The 19862-nt window shown below is 49.6% G+C and overlaps 1 pseudogene across 1 annotated transcript; it reads left to right on the top strand.

The window, feature by feature from the left end:
• Positions 1-499: 499 nt before the first annotated feature.
• LOC309597888 (CMP-N-acetylneuraminate-beta-galactosamide-alpha-2,3-sialyltransferase 4-like) lies at positions 500-18476 on the top strand (annotated as a pseudogene). The gene is made up of 10 exons: positions 500-508; positions 7469-7565; positions 9620-9677; positions 10845-10971; positions 11606-11669; positions 12540-12635; positions 15747-15946; positions 16289-16410; positions 17873-18019; positions 18378-18476. The product of its transcript is annotated as a CMP-N-acetylneuraminate-beta-galactosamide-alpha-2,3-sialyltransferase 4-like (transcript).
• The last annotated feature ends 1386 nt before the right edge of the window (positions 18477-19862 follow it).

Genomic DNA, 19862 nt, shown 5'->3' with positions numbered 1-19862 from the left:
CTTTTTTTTCATTAAAAAGTAATAACTGAACATGGCGGGGCCAAAGCCACGTATTGCAGTGAAGGTATTCCAGCTAGAGACCTGTAGTGTGCAAGGGAATGGGAACATATTAGGCACTGATGTGGGAGCATCGCCAAAGCTAATTATAACAGTTTCAGCCTAAATAGTTCGGTTCCTTGTTAGCTGGATTAAAAAGTCAAAATTTCTGTGAAAAAAGCTTTGATGGAGGAAGGTTTTTGGCTGAGTTTCTCCACAGAAACATGGTCCCCCCCATCCCACCTCACCCCTCCTCTTGTCCACTGGGTGTTGCGGTGGGGTGGCGATTCACCCCTTTACCCTCCCCTGTCCAGGGAACCCCTCGCTGAGGCTGCAGCAGGTACACAGCCTGAAAAAGCAGCTTCTCAGAAAAAACAAATCCTTCCAGCCACCCACCTCTGTGGGCCAGTTTCATCAGCTCTGGAGATTTCATCCCCCAGCCCAGGGAATGCGCAGGGGGCCCATGGCAGAGGTATGTCCCGCTGGCTTGGGGTGAGGATGGCCGGCAGCCAGGGCCGTTCAAACCACGGTGGTGGCCTTAGCTCATCCCGCTGTGGCCGTGCCTGCCCGGGGTGTGCAGTGTCCGGTGAGGGCAGGGAAATGGGGACGGGCCTGCATGGTACAGGGCTAAAAATGGCTGCCGGGCTTGTGGGGGCTGCTGGGTGCTTGGTGCCTCGCAGCTGTGACCGGCCGGGGGGGGGCTGTCACTCTGGGGACATAAAGGCCACCATGACTGAGGCCACCTGGATGCGAGCTGGGTGGTGAGGAAGGAGAAGGCCCCCTTCTAGCCCCAAAGTGTTAAAGCTGCTGCAGGCCGGCCTGGAGCATGCGGGGGACTCAAATGCAAACCCCTCCCTGGCAGCAGCCCCAGGGGCCTCTCGTTTCGGGGATGGCGAAGGCAGGGAACCGCAGAGCACAGCTGGCAGCACAGGGGAGGCCTCCGCGGTGCGGGGGACAGGGCAGGGCTGCGTTTTGGCAGAGGTCCCCTTCCACACGGCTGCCCGGGCTGGCAGGGCAGGAGGAAAAAGCAGGGGCCTGGAGGAGGAGGCCCTGCACACTGCGAGCAGCCCCTGTGCTCCTGCCTGCCCTCACCTAACGCCAGGCCTTATTTTCCTCCTTTTCACAGAAGAAAAGCTATTTCAGGCCATGGCTATTTTAGCAGTTGGTTTCGCAACTCGGAGCCCTGGCACAGCTAGCCAGCAGTGTGCCCTGCATTGTGCACCCCGGCTGCCATCAGACCGCTACACTTTCCTTCCCTCTGGTGCTTTTTTAAATTTTTTACTTCATTTGTTTTATTTCTATTTTCTTAGTGAGTGCAAGAGCCAGAAACAAGGGCCATGCAGCCAGGAGTGCCCCATGCTGCCACTGTGTCTGTCCCTGCAGCAGTGCTGCTCACAGCATCTGCTTTTTGGCCCCAAGCGTGCAGGGCTGGACCCGGCTGCAGTCTCCTTTCCAAGGCACAAGCAGAACAAGCCCTGAAAGGCTTTTCCTCTCATTGCTCTCCAGCCGTTTCCTCCTGGTCTGTCCTCCCAGAGGCTTAGTGCTTGCTGGGACAGTCTCTGCTCCAGGATGTGTTGCAGGCAGGCAGGGAGAGCTGTGAGGGCTTTGGGCTCCAGCTCCAGAACAGGGAGCACTGGAGGGGACACTGGGGCTTCGTGACATGTGCATCTTCGCCTCTGCTTGTGTCAGGCTGTACCACAAGCTGGGGGGACATGGGACAGCGTGTGCTGTGAGAGCCATCGTCTCTGCCTGAGCCTGACAGTGCATGTGGATCCATCCTCTTCTACCTGCCCTGCAGGGCTTCTGCCCAGAATGGTTGGGGTTTTCTTGCATTAGCCCATTTTTCCCTTGCAATTGCTCATTTTTTCCTTGCAGAATAGGCTAGGGCTTGGTTAGGCTCCAGGGCTTGCTTGCATATGTTGCTGCTTGCCTGAAGCTCAGGGGGAAGAAAGGCCGGAGCTGCGGAGGGCAGGATGAATTGCCAAAGCTTTGGGCTGGGAAGCTGTCATCAGAGCAATGGAAGAAAACATGAGGATTGAAGGAGGATTTCATTTGGAGTCATGCTTTGGAGGAGACTAGGGGAACGGGAAAAGGCAACAGGCCGTGCAATGACAGTGGTAGCCCTGTGGAGAGGCAGGACCCATGCTGACCACAGAGGAGATGCGAACAGGTCTGGCTCCCAAGAGACATGGCTGCAGCATCCCTAGGTGCCTTTTCCCACCAGGGAGCCAGACAGCAGCAAGCAAAGGGAATGCAGTAACACCAGCAGCCCCATGTGCTGCCAGCCATGTGCAGCTGTGCCCTCCTCACGCTGTGCACGGTGCAGGGCTTCTCTGTCCCCAACTCTGCTGCTGGACGTCCCCTTCCCAGGTCTCCCGATGTGGCAGGAGACCACGTTGTGCTTGCCAGTCGCTGCTGCCATCGCTGATCAGGGCACTTTGCAGCTGTCGCCATAGGTGCTGTCAAGGCATCGTGAGGCCGTTTGCTGGTGGTGTTGATGAGTGCTCTCTCCCATGGATTCACTTAACAACATGGTACAGCGCCTGCTGACAGGAGCTGAGGACCTGCCATGGCTGGAGCGGGGTTTATTAAGCAGCAAGAAGGGCCTGCTGGGAAATGTCCAGGATGGGGAATTTTCCAGGTGAAATAGAGGGCAAAAATCCCCATTTTCCACTCCACAGCTCCTTTGCTGGGGGATCTTCTGCTATTCCCCTCTGAGATCTCGGTAGCCTTCAACAGCCCTGTAGGATATGGGGCTGATTTCAGTCCTGTGCTGAAGGATGTCAAGATTGCTGAAACATTTGGTCACCCAGAGAACATCATGGCACTGGGCTGCCCTGCGACCGCCTCTTGGTGTGCATGTGGTGGTGGTGGTCACAAGACTTCCCACTCCTGGGTGGTCAGTGCCAGCAACTGAGACATAACATCCCCAGGGACACCCAGGGACACTGAGGTTTTTCTCGCCAGTGCCTCCTTGGCCCCTGCAAGTTTTGTCATCCAGGAGCGTGTCTGCAGTGCATACCTAAAGCACTTGATGGCACTGCAGGAGCGCAAAACCGCCTCAGCCTCCTCTGCAACTCAACTGGATTTTTAACTCCTCCGTGGAGGCGAAAATGCTGCAGGTGCGGTGGCTTTCCAGGGACAAGGTGTGGAGGGAGGTTTGGGGGATGGCAATACCCAGTGCTCTGCTGTCCCCAACTAGGGCAAAGCCTTGAATCCGAGCTGCTAGCTGCTGCTGGAGGATCGCCCTGTCTCCTTGGGACTGGAGGGGACACAAGTACATATAGTGCAGCGACGTGGGCCTCTGCATGTGTTCGTGAGCTGGCATCTTCCAAAATGCACAGTGGATGCTTTGTGCAGTGGTTCCTCACAGCCATACATGGGGGGGGCCCTGAAGCCATTCCCCCTCTCTGCATAGGCCCAAACACACCTTCCCCAGAGTGACCAGCTGTGCTCAGCCAGGCAGCAAGACAGGTAGGTCTAGGGCTAATTTGGGCAGTAGCACCTGTAAGCCAATGTGCCCCAAATGCATCTGCCTGGGTGGACTGAGGAAAGCCACCCGTGCCCTGGGCTCGCTCAGACCCCCTTGCTGCCACATCGTCTGTCTTCGCCTTCTGAGATCACACAGGCAGAGAGATGGTCTTCAAATACACACCGGTCGGAATCAAGCCCGGGTGCGGGTCTTGCATGATAACAGCCTGCTGGCTGGCAGCTGGGTTTTGGAAGAGAGCAAGTAAATTTGTTAGTTTGCTGGTTCCTGAAGTAAATGATCCTCTAGCCAAAAACCAGGGAGAGCCGTAGGGATGAACAGAAAGGCTGCAACAGCATTTCTATATAGCACATGCTTTTTCCTGAAATAATCCCTGCAGGAGAGAAACTCTGTAAAAATATCTAGATGTGACAATCCTGGTATTTATCTGTTCTTATCTACAAAGAATTGAAGACGTATAAACCCAGCAAGTTCTGCCCAAATTATTGCCAGATCCTGTAGGTATTGAAAACAGTGTGATCCCCTTCACAGAGGTCGTCTTGAATTATCATCTGGTGTACACGAGGTGGATGGTTCTGCTTTTCGTCCTCCTGTTATCCCTGTAGGAAAAAGTTCTCTCTAGGACTTTTCCATAAGCAACAAGACATATATCCAGGAGAGAAAGCACAGAATCGGGAGAGGTGGGACAAAAAACCTCATCCAAGACAGAAGGACAGAGGGGGTCTGGTTCCTGCAGCTCTCGTCCGTGTCTCTGGATGGAGCACTCTTTGCTTAATATCTCCCTGTTGTAAATGCAGCTGATTGATTGATTTTCTTTCTGTTTCTTCTTTTGCACTTGTTTATTTTAATAAAGACAGGTTTTTTTGGTTTTTTTTTGGAAACCTAAAGCAAAATGTTCCGATGTCTCCACCCACCCTCCTGGCACTAAGTGCTGATGGTTATTTCAGTGGTTATAATTTGATTTCTGCCTCTCCTGCTGGGCTGATGTGAGAGAAACAATATTTTGGGAAGTTGATTTTTAATTTTTTTTTTTTTTTCCTGGAGCAGGGGAGGCAGAGGCTGGGAGTGGTGTGGGAAGAGGGAAAGAGTCAGCAAAAATGCATTCTTATTTTCTAGGCCATTTTTTTTTTCAAGTTTGCAGTCTCTGATGTACAAAAATCACAATATAGCTCAACTAATCAATTGCTCTCTGAAGAATGGAGAGTGCCTCATTTCTTTAGGTATTTTCGTGTTATTCTTGGTCTGCTGCAGTGACTCATCATTGCAGCTCTATGCCAATGATTTTAGATTTGTAGCCTGAACTGTGATAATCTTCATTTTGCAAGTGGAGAAACTGAGGCACAGAGTAGTAAATTGGCTCCTTCCCCTTCAGATCGCCCGTGCAGCCAAGAACAGCATACAGCACAGGCACTAAGGGCTGATTTCCAAACCCAGGATATAGTCAGCACACATGACGCAGACCACATCTTCAGCAGCACTCAGCTCCCAATTAAACTTAGACAAAATGAGGTTTTCACTAGTGCTTAGCAGCCAGCCCTTCTTCAGTGAGAATACTGAGCAGCAGATTTTCAAAAGAATTTAGCTACTCCTCAGCTCTTGGAGTTTCTTAGGGAAAGGCTCCTGCATTTTGCTAAGAGGAATGGCTTTTTCTTTGCCAAAAATCTGACCCTTAATTTCTAGGCACAGAATTAAAAACTTGTTCATCACTTTTTTTTAGCTTTTAAGGGAGTAGCATCCCTCTTCTCCCTTTTTTCTTTGATTTTTCTGGCTTCTAGGAACAGGGCTAGTGATTGCTGCTGTGCATATCTGAAGATAATAGCTTTGTTAAATAATTTTTCCTTTTTTAAAATGTATACTAAGATTGTCTGCTGCACAGTTTACATTTCCTGCTGTGGAGACAAATACTTTAATTAAAGTGGAAGGGAGGAAAAAAAAAATATATATCACACAGAAAAAGAAAAGGCCTCTGTGAAAAGAATCCTAAAAGGCTTGAGAGAAGTAGAAATGGGCAAATGAAACCCTTTGGCAGCCAGGATGTATTTTGCATGAATGAGTGCATATATGCATGCAGGCTTTTGGGACTATTTTGCTCATGCAAGGAGGGAGGTGCCAGTGAAAGCCCTGGCTGTGTGAAGAAACTGAGTTGCATTTCTGTCAAGCAACAAGAGACCTTCACTCAAACTGCTTGTCCTCCACCTCCTGCTCCAGTCCACATGCAGGACAGATGCAATGGCTTGGTTTCAGATGATCATGTCTCAAGAATAAGAAGGAAAAGGGATCTTCTACCTGCCTTGACCCTGCCTCTTTCCTTCACTTAAGAGCAAAATGCTAAATTAATCCCCTGTGGTTGCTGTATTTGATTATGGGACTCCTTGTACCTGCTCTCCCTCCCTTGGCTTTAGCTTGCCCCCGGGGAAAGCGCAGCAGCAGAAAACAGCAAGAAACTCCTACATGTGCCAGGCTGATATTAACTCCAAGGACAGATGAGAGGGATGGGAAGTTGCAAGTACCCAATTGCTGCTCAGACCTGAAGTTTTTCTCTCTAAGTCTGGTTAGACACTGAAAGCATTGCATCTAGTTTTGACTGCAAAGTTCGACAGAGCAGGAGAAAGGGAGACCCCATTTATAAGTGAGAGTGCAGTGTGACTCTGCAAGGCTTGCCTGCAGGAAAAGTGGAGAACTCTTTCCTTCCTTGTATTTTTAAGCAAAGGAAGCAACCTGTGAAGGGCACCCACTCAACCCACTCCCATGCCCGCAGTATGTCTGAAGGCAGAAGAGAAGAACTACCTCTTTCTACACCTCTGTCTTAAGATCTTTCTGGGAAACACTCCCAATACCCTTCGCCTAAGTAAATCCATCCACCCAAAAAACCACCCTGCCTTCCCAAAGCACACCAGGCTTACCAGGACTTCACATTTAAGGCCAGCCCAGATGCAGTGCGGGTGCTGCCCACAGCTGGGGCATCACTGGAGCTCCTTGGCATGGCCAGGGGAAGCAGCAGCTGCCAGCCCTGGGTTTCAGAGGGCAGTGGTGCTCCAGCTGGGTGGCAGTGAGCAGAAGGATCTGCTTGGATGGATTTGTTGGCCTTGCAAAGGTCTTTTTCCAGGCCAGGGTATAGGGTGAAGAGGGGTGGACTGAGAGCACCACAGAGCACTTCCTCCTGCTGAGCTGGGATTTGTGTCTAGCTCATTGAGGATAATTAGACGATCACCATCAGATGTGTAAGCTGAGCTCTCACTTTCTGTACCATCCCTCTAAGAGAGGAGCATATTGTTCCTGTTTTTCACCAGCCTGAACCAGCAATCGTCTCTTTGAGCTATGATGCTGTTCCTATATAATTAAGGCTGTCAGTCAAACTCAGACACCTAAACACTACAAACTCCATGGCTTATGACGATTGATCATAGGACTTTGTTGCTTGGCAGTCAAAGCAGCACTTCGCGAGCTCTCTTTTCCCTTGTTGGAGGAACAAATTGTGGGGCTGTGAGAAGGAAACGTCCCTGGCAAAGTGGTTAGGTACCTCCAGTGCTTATTGGATATGCTAGCCGTGACCTTGGGTCCTGTGCAGGTGGTGGGATGAGCTGCACTGATCCTGATCACTGTTTCTGGTTCAGAGCCTGCTTCTGGGGCTCGGGGTATGGGTGAGACCTGCCTATGCTGGCAGGGAGTTTGAGTGCTTATCCACTGCCTCAACTGGCCAGAGCACCCAGCAAAACAGTGAGAGAAGGGCTTGACCCAGCATAGCTGCTCTTCTCTGTGCACGGGGTGGGGGGGTGGTCAGCAGACAGAGCATGGGGGGGACCAACGCTGTAGGGATGGAAGCATGGCATCGGGAAGTCTACGCTTGCGGGACAGGCACCCAGCCTCTCTGTCTCTGCAAAAGTGCCAGCTGAAAGCTTATCAGTCCTGTTTTTGACTGGTATCGTCTCCACTGTTTTGCAGGATGTGCATGGAGACAGCGCGAATGCCAGATCTGTAGCAGGGAGGCTCTTCTTTGCCTTCTTCCAGTGGAAAAAGCTGGTGATCTGGCTCTGCGTAGGTAAGAAAACCTCAGTGCATGCTGAGCCCTGCTATCTCCCAGCCAGCACTCATGGCTGTGTCCCCCTGCCCTAGGGCCTTGCTGGGCTGGGGCTCTATGGAAGGAGAGGACCCTCCTGGCCACTGATGTCTTCACTGGAGAGACCCCAAAAATGGGAAGTGACAGAAGAGCAGAGGGAGGAGACATGTTTCCATAATTCAGACACACGCAGCCTTAGGTGTCCCCACAGACTGAGATGGGGGTGACTTCCATGTGCTCCTGACCCATGGGCATCAGCAATGGGAGCACGGGCCCTAGTCACGGTGATTGCTCCAGCAGCTGTATTTCCCAAATGCTGAGCCCCCTCCTGAAAATGGCCCCACCGCATACAGCTCTTCTGTGCACAAGCTTTGCACTCGTGTTTTTCACTAGCAAAGCTGGGCTTCTCCAGAGAGGCTTTAACTGTGCCTGTTTTGACAGTATATTTTTAGAAAATCATCTTGGATGTCTTTGGGGGTGTGGAGAGTAGAAAAGATCTAAAAGGTGACTTTTTTCCCAAAGTGTAAAAATCTTTTTGTTGTTTTACGGAATTGTAAAGTGAATTCTCCCCTATGCCCACCCAATATGCTGCTTCTGCAGCAAGGGCAAAGGAGGATTAGCTTCTTTCGAAAGTGTTAATATTTGCGAACGCTCGTGCAAGGCCTGCATCCTGTGTGATATGTGTGCACGGGGCTGTGGGAGGATAGAGCAGGGTTAATGTGCTTCTGTGATACACAAATTAAATTCCTCTGTGTGTGGGGGAGGTCTAGCAGTCACTCTCTGATAAATACTGCTGCGATCTTTGCAGGATTAAGGTCCAGAGCTGGGTGTTTACCTGTGTTGTGTGTATGTGTGTATCAGCCCAGAAGTAATCGGCTGGGGGTCCAGGAGAGACCCACTGATACAGTGGCTGTACGAGCGTATGTAACTGCTTGTTATCTCCCTCCGAGAGAAAGAAACACAATTCTATTCTTTCATACCATCATTGAAAGGCTGGTTGTTTGTCACAGAAGGAATCACTGCTGCTGAATGACCAAGATGTGACCAGTCATACTCGTTAGATGGGTGCAAATGATGGAGAACTTTTTCCCTTCTGCATCCACAGTCCCAGATTCACCCATGTGGAGCCGGGCACTCGGGGTGAGCTGAGCTCATGCTCTGAATCAGCACAGTGCCTTGCTCAAGGCGAAGAGCTGCTCAGACAAGCTATCGTCCATGGTACTGAACTGCTTTTGGCTAGTCTTTTCTCTGGCATGAACCTCTTGATATCAGCCTGGGAAGCAGCCCTGGTTTTGGGATCCTGGAGGATTTCTCCTGCATGTAGATTTCTTCTTATTGCTGCGAGCCTTTGCTGTCCTCAGCAAAGGCTTTTGTCCTCTGGGCATGATAACGGATCACTTTGTGCAACAGGGGCTGTTTGAAGGCCTTCACGGTCCCCTGTCCCCTGTGACATCCCGGGGAGCAGCCAGCTGACAGCTGTGGAGAGAAAGGAGCGAGGGAGCCCACGCTGTCGTTGTGGGACTGCACAGCTCACCCCAGCAGCGGGCACAGCCAGGAAGGCTGTTGGTGCAGGGAAGGGGAGCCAGGCTTTGGGGCCAGGCTAGCCCCACGGGGAGTGTGCCAAGGGGCCAAGGGCTTGTCTGGCTCAGAGCGCGCCATGGTCAGTCCCTTCCCCTCTCTGCACTGTTGCCCTGTCATTTTGCAGATGGATGTGAGCGATTTCTGGAGCGCTGTGAGGCTTGAGCTTGCAAGCAAGTGTCCGTAGCTGCTGGGGAAAAGGATGCTGCATTTAGTAGTTCATCACCAGAATGCCCTGTTTAATTTTGTCTAGCAAGGGGCTAACTCAAATACAGCCACTTGGAGGCTCCAAACTCTGAAACACGGTCTGCTCTTCTGCAGTCTGATGGCTGCAGGGGCTCCAGAGATGCTGTCGGGGGGGTGAGGTCCTGTGGGCTGTGCAGTGGGGTGGTCCTAGCTGTAGTGCTGCAGCATGCAGGCTGCTCTGCCCGTGTCAGCCTCTCCATGGCCTTCTGCAGGTCTTTGCATGCAGAACCTGTACTACTCTGTGGTGAACTCGCGTGAAAGTCACATTGAGTAAGTTACCTTTTCTTCTTCCCTTTTCTGACCTCAGTGCTACTGTGGTCTGGGCTAGTGGTGGGGGACAATTCATTATTGTGGGAAGAATAGGCAACCACCCTTCCAGGATAAAACCTGGATGTGAAACAGCTCCCCCAATAAGGTGTGAATCCCTGGGGACTTGGAGGGCTGTGTTCTGCCTGGCAGTGACTTGAGGGCAGGGCAGACAGAAAAGCAGGAGGATGAAACAGCATCAGTGAGCCTGGAGGTGCCTTAGCTGGACTGCAGCAGAGATCCCCTGGTGCTGATGGTCACTTTCAGAGTGCCTTGTGGACGTCCCACAGTGCTATTCATTGCCTGTCTTTAGAGGAATGAATGAGGCTTACCTGCGGCCAATGATTTTCTAAAACTCAAGCTGTTCAAAGTCCTGAACATCTTGACCTAACTTTGGCATTAGTTCTCCAGAGATCTGTGAAGATCATCAAGTCCAACCATTAAGCTAGCACTGCCAAGCCCACCACTAAACCATGTCCCTAAGCACCACATCTATCCGTTTTTTAAATACCTCCAGGGATGGGGACTCAACCACTGCCCTGGGCAGCCTGCTCCAGTGCCTGACTACCCTTTTGGTGAAGAAATTTTTCCTAATATCCACCCTAAACCTCCCCTGGTGCAACTTGAGGCCATTTCCTCTTGTCCTTGTTAGCCATGTCTCATTTATTTGGGGAATTCTGTTGAGAGATGAATCAATGTGTCAGTGGCTGCTGATGGGTGGAGACTGGCAGCCTGGGGTTTATGTGCAGATACGCAGGAAGGGAAATAGAGATAAATTCAGCTAACTGTTGCACAATGGCATCTTGACACCATTACAAGTGAGTCAACAGGCCAGCAGAATGATGCAATCCAGATGCATGCATAAAAAAAAAAAACAAACCTAGGGGGCCAGAATTGGAGGGAAATGAGATTTTGCTGTCACTGCTGCTCAGAAGGTGGATTAGAAACAGCGCTAAGGACTGTATTTAAAAGATGTGGGTCATTTCTAGGAAGCACTTCAGGATAGCTCAGTAGCTTTCCAAAGCTCTTCATTATGCAGTCTGCTTCAGCTGCCCTAGTCCTTGTGTCTGATACTGCTGTGACTGCTCCACTCATCCCTAAACTGCTGCCTCTCCAAATCTCTCTTCGTAGGTTTGAATCTCACTAGAAGCCTTTCCTGACCAGCAAATCCTTATACTTGCTCATGGACAGACCTTTTAGAAGAGAGCTTGAAAAGTTCTGTGGTTCTGTAAGCTGCCTTTCAGGCTGTAGAGCTCAGGTATTGCAATGTTCTTCCCCCAGCATTGTCATGTCTTGGACAGACACTGTGCAGCTGGAGAGCCTCCCCCTTATGGGGCAGCCTTGAGTGCTGCAGAGGAGATGGAAATACAGCTGGGCACCAGGGTGCAGCAGGGGAAATCTGACTGACTGGATGGCATGCTTTTGAGAAAAGTTCGTAGTTCAGGATGATGGTGATGGAGGAAGGGGAAGTGCTTCAACTCCAGGATCTAGCTGTGCCAGGAGGGATGGAAAGCAGAAGGCTGACAGCAATGCTCCTGTGGATGAAGCAGGAGCCACTGTGGAAATTACCAAATGCCAACAGAGAGAAGATACTGAGTGGGTCAGTGCCTTTTTCAGTGTGAGGTACTACAGAGCAGCTTTGGTTGCTGGTAGCGCTGGTCATAAAGTGTGTGCCTTTTATGTGGAAAAATGCCTTAGTTTGGACAGGGTTGGGCACATGGATGTGACAAGAGTGGTGTTTGAGCAGGCTCTCCCATGTAAAGTGTCCTGGCACTTCATGGAAGGATGAAGACTATCTCTTTAGAGCAGAAGAAAAAGGAGAATTGGCCTGTTGGCAGTGGTGGGGCCACGTTTTTTCCCTGAAGATGACTCTTCAATTTCTTGTCTTCCAGTTTTCTCTGCTTTTACCACATTGCAGATTCTTCCACAGCAGGAGCTGCCTGGATCCTTTGCCCAGTACAAAGGCTGGGCTGGAGATGGGTGTTGGGGGAGCAGGCGTGAGAGGGAAGTGATAGTTGGGTTGAGAGCTGTGGTTTCTGCAGCTACTCGAAGTTCTCACCCTTAGTGCTCAGCTTCACAGTCCTCTCTGCCTCTCGCTCCTGTCACTGTTCATCTCCTCTCTCAGTAGGTTTCTCTTTCTCTCCCTTTTAAACGTGCTCTTTCAAGCAGTTCTCATACTGATGAACTTAAGCTGCTAGATCCCAGCTTCCTCCCTTTAACTTCTGTCATACCCTGATCTCTGTTTTCAGTATTGCCCCATCCTATCTATTGTCTCTTGCTCTAACTCCATCCCAAGTGTGACAGTCCAGGGCTTGGAAAGCTGGGTGCCTCCCTCAGTTCTGCCTGTTCACATTCAGGGAGGGCAGAAAGTGAAGTAGACTGTGGCAGCTGTTGGCAAACACTTTCATTTGGGCCCTTCTTCTTTCCTCTAATTCATTAAAGGAATTATTCTGTGGCCTCTCATTCTTCCTCTCCACGATATACTGCATGCCTCAAGCAGAGGTTCACTCTCATAGTTACCGGTCTGCTGAGTATCCAGCTTGACTTTCACTCAATTTCTTTAGTGTCTTGTGTCCTCTGGCTGACTAGAGATCCCTTGCAATTTTCCTGGCATGTTGATAGAATTGCATTGCCTTATGGTCACTAAGATAAGACCCAACTGGCTAGGATAGAGCCACAGTCCTACTAGTCAGGGCTTTGCTCCTCTGATGCCACCCCAAGAGTTAGCCAGGAACATCAAAAAGGCCCTCAGGGGATGCTGATCTAACCTGATGGAGACACTTGTCAGAGAAGGACTTCATCTCTTGAAATCTATTCTTTTGCCAGTTTATGGTGCCAAAGGTGCATTGTGGTCGGCAATGGCTACTCCGTCCATAGCCAACGCTTTGGGAAAATGATTGACTCTCACCACGTTATCATAAGGTACTGAATTCTTACTAAAGCCTTAACAATTAAGCAGAGGCTGAGGAGTGATAATGTGCATGTGACTTTCTTGCCTGGCAAATGTAGCATCTAGGATCCATCAATTCAGGTAATCAAATAACTTTCTTGCAGTTCATGGCCAAGCACAGGCACAGTATGAGCCAGAATTTCTACCAGTCATTCACAGATGTTGTACCTGGGAGCTGGGTAGCCATCTCCAGCTCGGTGGAGTGGCAGGCAATCCCAATGTTACAGGACTACATGCATTTTTACTCTGACTTGAGAAAGTAATTTAATTTCTCTGTGCCTCACTTCTCTATCTGAAAAATAGTGGTTGTCTGCCACTGCTGTCTGCCTTTTTCTTACAAGGGAGGAACTATTGGTGTGTCTGTGTGAGGTGCCCCATATTGTGGAACCAGGCTGCTGGGTTGGGCCATAATGTGTGTCAGTGCCCTCAAGTGAGTTCACATGGCCAGTCATGTATCTGACAGCACACAGCTGCCTCCATGGTTGAGAACAAGTGTGTCGTGGTTTAACCCCAGCCAGCAACTAAGCACCACGCAGCCGCTCGCTCACTCCCACCAGTGGGATGGGGGAGAGAATCAGAAGGGCAAAAGGGAGAAAACTCGTGGGTTGAGATAAGAACAGTTTAATAATTGAAGTAAAATAAATTAGAACACTTAAATAGGCAAAGCAAAAACCGTGCACGCAAACAAAACAGAACAAGGAATTCATTCACTACTTCCCATCAGCAGGCAGGTGTTCAGCCATCCCCAGGAAAGCAGGGCTCCATCACGCGTAACGGTTACTTGGGAAGACAAACGCCATCATGCCCAATGTCCCCCCCTTCCTTCTTCTTCCCCCAGCTTATATACTGAGCATGATGTCATATGGTATGGAATAGCCCTTGGGCCAGTCTGGGTCAGCCCTCCCCCTGGCTGTGCCCCCTCCCAGCTTCTTGTGCACCCGGGAGAGCAGGGGAAGCTGAAAGAGTCCTTGACCAGGGTGAGCGCCACTTAGCACCTATTCAGAGACAGCTTAGCACTACTTAGCAAGAACCAAAGCATCAGTGTATCATCGACATTGTTCTCATCCTAAACCCAAAACACAGCCCCCATACCGGCTACCAAGACGAAAATTAACTCTATCCCAGCTGAAACCAGGACAGTATCCACCCCTTATTCCATACCATTTACATCATGCTCAGGTCCTACATTATCCAATACATCCTCTTTAACCACCACCCCTGTTGTCCCAAAAATGTCCATTGAGCTCGTTTAGTCCATGACTTTGGGCTCCATCTGTGATAGTGGTCACTCAGGACAGGAGAGGTGGTGTGTTGCGTGGAGTTATTGGGCACCAAAGCCAGCTCAGGTCAGGTCACTGCTGCACTTGCACTGCTTCTTGTAAGGCTTCTCCTCCATTGGTTCAGGTGGTTCCTGCTATGGTAGTTCCTATAACATGCAACTCAGATCATGGGTTACAACAATTTAAAGGTATTTCCATTACAATCTCCACCCCTGGCCCCTTTGGGCTAGGTTTAACATTGCAATGAACTCCTCCCCCTACTCCTAGCCTGGCTAGCAACAAGGGGTTTCTGCTATAGTAATTCCCATAACATGCAACTCAAATCCCGGGTCACAACAATTTAAAGGTATTTCCATTACAGTCTCCACCCCTGGCCCCTTTGGGCCAGGTTATAGGGTTTAACACTGCAATGGAGTCCTCCCCTTGCCCCTGCTCCGGCGTGGGGTCCCTCTGACAGCACAGTCCATGAACTTCTCTAATGTGAGTCCTTCCCACGGGCTGCAGTTCTTCACTAACTGCTCCAGCGTGGGTCCCCCACAGGGTCACAAGTCCTGCCAGCAAACCTGCTCCAGCGTGGGCTCTTCTCTCCACGGGTCCACAGGTCCTTCCAGGAGCCTGCTCCAGCACAGGCTTCTCATGGGGTCACAGCCTCCTTCAGGCATCCACCTGCTCCAGCATGGGGTCCTCCATGGGCTGCAGGTGGATCTCTGCTCCACTCTTAATTTCCATGGGCTGCTCTGACACGGGATTATCCACGTCCACAGACGCTTTGGGGTGTCATGCTCCCGCAGGAACTCGTCCACAGGTCACAGTCCCTTCGACTCGAGTTGACACTGGAGTTCCAGCCTGTCCAGTACAGCAGCACAGAAAAACAGCGATGCCCTGGCCATCTGCCAGCCCGGGTACGTGGCCATTGCTGTTATCAAAATGTTCCCAGGCACAACACAGTAAGATGCCTCTAACATACAGTAAGGCAAGCAAGCCCCATGGCAAGAACAGAAGCCTGCCGATTAACAGCTAAACAGCAATAACAGCTATAAATTCGATCTAGCGCATTCCAATTAAATCTGTTGTTATCTCGAACCCTTCGAGCCCCACGTTGGGCGCCAAAAAGGACTGTCGTGGTTTAACCCCAGCCAGCAACTAAGCACCACGCAGCCGCTCGCTCACTCCCACCAGTGGGATGGGGGAGAGAATCAGAAGGGCAAAAGGGAGAAAACTCGTGGGTTGAGATAAGAACAGTTTAATAATTGAAGTAAAATAAATTAGAACACTTAAATAGGCAAAGCAAAAACCGTGCACGCAAACAAAACAGAACAAGGAATTCATTCACTACTTCCCATCGGCAGGCAGGTGTTCAGCCATCCCCAGGAAAGCAGGGCTCCATCACGCGTAACGGTTACTTGGGAAGACAAACGCCATCATGCCCAATGTCCCCCCCTTCCTTCTTCTTCCCCCAGCTTATATACTGAGCATGATGTCATATGGTATGGAATAGCCCTTGGGCCAGTCTGGGTCAGCCCTCCCCCCGGCTGTGCCCCCTCCCAGCTTCTTGTGCACCCGGGAGAGCAGGGGAAGCTGAAAGAGTCCTTGACCAGGGTGAGCGCCACTTAGCACCTATTCAGAGACAGCTTAGCACTACTTAGCAAGAACCAAAGCATCAGTGTATCATCGACATTGTTCTCATCCTAAACCCAAAACACAGCCCCCATACCGGCTACCAAGACGAAAATTAACTCTATCCCAGCTGAAACCAGGACAAAGTGGTACTGAAACTGGACAAATTCTGGCTTTGATTCTCAGATTAAATGATGCTCCAGTAAAAGAGCACAAGAAAGATGTGGGAGAGAGAACCGGTATCCATCTCTTATTCCCTGAATCAGCTCTGCCCAACCCTCTGGAAAACAATGACAACGATACACTGATGGTGTTTGTCCCATTGAAGCCCCTGGATTTCCTCTGGCTTAAGGAAGTATTGCTGAAAACAAGGAATAAGATGAGATGTCTTTAATGAGGGAAGGTTGAAACCAGGTTATTTGTAGTGACATATTCAATAGCTCTAATAATCATGTATCTTTCAAATATTTAATGAGCTGCCTAACGCACCTGAGACCTTATTTTTCACTAATTAGAAAGAGCTCAGTCTCAGCCACGTTGAAGACAGGTGTATGGGAATGAGTGTAAAAGACCAAGAGATCCTTTGTTCCTCTGAACTCTCCTGAGTCCTTCTGAGCACCCACCCAGAGCAGTAGGCCACAGCTAACTTAGGGATATTTATCACGGCACTGTTTGGTGTGCATGGGCATGCCTTAAGTATCTCTCTGCCTTTCTCTTACAGATGAAAGTGGGGTTTTGGTGCCAACCGCCCCAGAAGTGGAACAGGAATGTCTCTCGGCTACGTATTCTCAACCTGTATGTTACCTATGAAGTGATGTACAAACTGCTGCAGCTGAACACATCAAGCAGGGTATAATACCTTACTGGAGAGCAGACATAAGCATCAGTGTTCGTGTCTTCCCTTATGCCTTACTGCTTCAGTGCCACGCAAGGGGAAGGAAAGACTTTTCATTACATTAGCTAGTCTCTTCTCATAGCAAATGCAGTCTTTTCCTAGAGCATGGTGCTTCAGGTTTGGAGCCCTGCTCCTACCCAGAAAAGGAAGACTTTTCCCCACCTGTCACGGCACTGCAGTGTTATTCTCATTCTAGTCTGCCTCATCACCCCTTGCCATTTTGCATTCAAATCCCTTTTTAGAATTATATTTCTGTCCATAGTTCTAGACCTCAGAGAAGCTGGTTCTCTAGTGATGAGCATCTGTGCAGTATAAGCCTTTTCATATGTGTTCCTGTGCTTTCCCTGTCTGAAGACCATTACTGATAACTAGCTAGTGTAAAATGAGAGGAATTTTGGTTGGCATTCCTTGAAATACTCCGTTCTCACAGATCTCTGGCCTGAGGCTGGCTGTTACGCCCGCTGCTTCTGGAGCGCAGATTTCCCCTTCACTGCACGATGGAAGATTATTTCATTAATGAATCTAATGATACTTTGTCTTTGGTCCTGAAGATCTTTGTGACGGTGCTGTGCAATCTTTAATTAACTTTAAGCCTGCCAGGCACTACTAGGATGTTTATAATCTGCAACAAATGCAGGAGAAGCTTGAAAGCCTGGTGTGGTAAAATAACCTTGTCCAAGGTTATGCACTGACTCTTGGCTGGGGCCAAGATTAGATGCGAAGTCCCTGACTGCTGAAGCAATGCTGTAAAAGAAGTACATTTCCTTGCTAAAATGTCTGGAAAGTGCAAAGTGGGACAATCCAGTCGAGGAGTGCGAAGTGCTCGGTTAGGCTTGGAGACCAGAGAGCGTGTTCAGCTGCTTGCGAGCATGGTGGCTGTGCTGCTCAGTCACAAGGCTTTTAAGGCAGCGTTTGATTTTGTACATGACCATGTTAGCTTTGTGTGAGCAGAAGGCAGTTTTGTAGCACACAGGCCAGGGACAGGAATTTAATGCATGGATCAAAAGTGAGGTATCACACAAGGACCACCAGCAGGGAATACACACAAAGAAGCACATGGAAAAGCCAGAGATGCAGAGACCTTGTATGGGCTCTGTCATGGATGTGGATTTGTTAAAAAGTGTGCTGATTTCTTCCATTTGAACCTTTCTGATTTCCATGGAGCTGTATGTTTTATCAACCCAGAGCTTGTATGTCCATGAGCCCTCATCCTCTGCAGCACCTTTTCATAAGATGCACCTTGTTTGAGTTTTGGGAGTGCTGTCCATGCACCTGTCCTGTTTTATTTACATATTTTTTTGCTATATTGAATGTGGAAGAAGCTGCTAGTTCCAGCTGTAAAGGTGTTCCTGGTGTCAGTATTGTAAAAATATGAGTTCGAAATCCTAAACAGATGTTCTCTCTTGTCCCTTCCCAGAGATATGCCACCACAGGAATCATTGCTTTGAACTTAGCTCTCCATATGTGCCAAGAGGTCAATATTGCAGCCTTTGGTTACTCTGGCAACCATGACAGTACTACGCCAATACATTATTACAATATGGGTGGCTCGTGGAAAAAAGAGGTAGAAAATGCCTCCACTTCAAAGTAAGGTGTTCTCCGTAGGGGAACCTAGCTGACAAAGCTGGGAATCAAGCAGCTGAGAGGTCTGGTAGCTGTCGCTACACATGCAAATTCCTGCTGGCACATGCCAGGGGAATGTGTTGGGACATGCTTTGTGCTCACAGAGCAGCTTGGGCACAGATGCTGGCACCTTCAGGGTGCCTTTCATCTGTCCTAGTTTGGTGAAGAGGGTCCTGTGCAATGGAAGTCCTGCAAGGGGCTGCAGGCAAAGTTGGATTGGGCAGGATCCAGTGCATTTTGAGCAGGACGAGAGGCACTGTCAGGAATAATCTATAACCTTGCCTGTCTTGTCCCTGCAGCTCTTTCAGCACAATATCACCACTGAGAGGAACTGGCTACTGAAAATGATTGAGTGGGGGGTGATTGCCAGCCCTTCCTTCCAGGCCCAGAACTGCTGAGAGAAGGCTGTGCTGCTTGCTATCCCCTCCAGACACCACTGATGATCCCAGCTGGGCTTTTCCCCTTGTTCCATGTTGTTTTGAGCAGGTCACAGTATGTCTTGTCGCATGCGGGGTGGGAGATGAATCCCTGAGATTCAGAGCACTTGCCCTTTCCTCCTCTGGTTTCCACTGCTGACTGCTGCGACGGAGGATGAAGTGTTGCACAACCCTTCTGCCTTGGGTAATCCCCTCCTGTTTTGTAAACAGCCATCCTGTGCTCAGCAGTTATTTGTGAAAAGCACTAAACTGAGATGCTAAGCAGGTCCTCAGCCTCTGAGAAAGGGGGGGGCGGGGCGAGGGTGCGATACATGCCATGGGATTTCAAACTCCTTCCTAAGCAGATTGGAGTGAGAGAGAGTCATACCCATCGCTTTGGAAAAAGGCCAGGCTGAACACTCAGAGATTTCAGTGTCTTGCTAATTGTTGGGAAACATTAATGTCTGCAGGAAACAAGAAACGTTTCTTTTATTGTTCTGTTTGAGAATAAATGCACTTCTGGTTTCAAGGAATTGGCACTGTTTTGTAGGAGGGGAATTTCTGGTCAGGACAGGTGAGAATTACCTTAGTATCTCCTCTGAGATCTTCTCATGGCTTTATGACCCCATGTAATCCCCTCTTTTTTTTTTCCCTCAGCACACTGTCCAGAGGTTTCCATGTCTCCTCCAGCTTGTCCTAAGCATGGAGCCACCCTGCCAAGTCTACTTTGTGTACTGAAGATCTTCCACATTTAAGAACCTCCACTTAAGAATCCTTAAACCCCCACTTATCTGTGGCTGGCTCATGTCCACATTCCACCTCTGGGACCACATCTTCTCATCCTCTACTGCTTCCTTCTAGGATGCAGCTATGTCATATTTCCCCTTCTTTACTTCTCTCTTTGCTACTTTCTTCCTGGCCGGTTATCATCATGGGTTCACCTCAGTTGCTGCCTCACCAAAATACTGCCTCTACCAGCAGGAAGAACCTACAGCGATGAACCTACAAGCTGATGTCTGTGTTGGTACGACCACTTTGCTGTAGCCTCTTCAGCCAGGTGCTCACTGGGAAGAAGGCTCCTGCTGCATAGCTATTAGAGGGCAAACTCTAAGAGTGGGGTTGGCTTAATTTACATCAGGCTGCATGTGTCTTACAGCAGCAGCATGTGGGGTGTGGGAGCATGTCCTGGTTTCAGCTGGGATAGAGTTAATTTTCCTCCTAGTAGCAGGTATACTGCTGTGTTTTGGATTTAGTATGAGAATAATGTTGATCAACACACTGATGTTTTAGCTGTTGCTAAGTAGTGCTTACACCAGTCAAGGACTTTTCAGCTTCCCATGCTCTGCCCGGTGCACAAGAAGCTGGGAG

Source organism: Platalea leucorodia, assembly GCF_965183815.1.
Source record: "Platalea leucorodia genome assembly, chromosome: 15".
In the NCBI taxonomy this organism is placed as follows: Eukaryota; Metazoa; Chordata; class Aves; order Pelecaniformes; family Threskiornithidae; genus Platalea; species Platalea leucorodia.
This window is presented reverse-complemented; position numbering and strand designations above follow the sequence as displayed.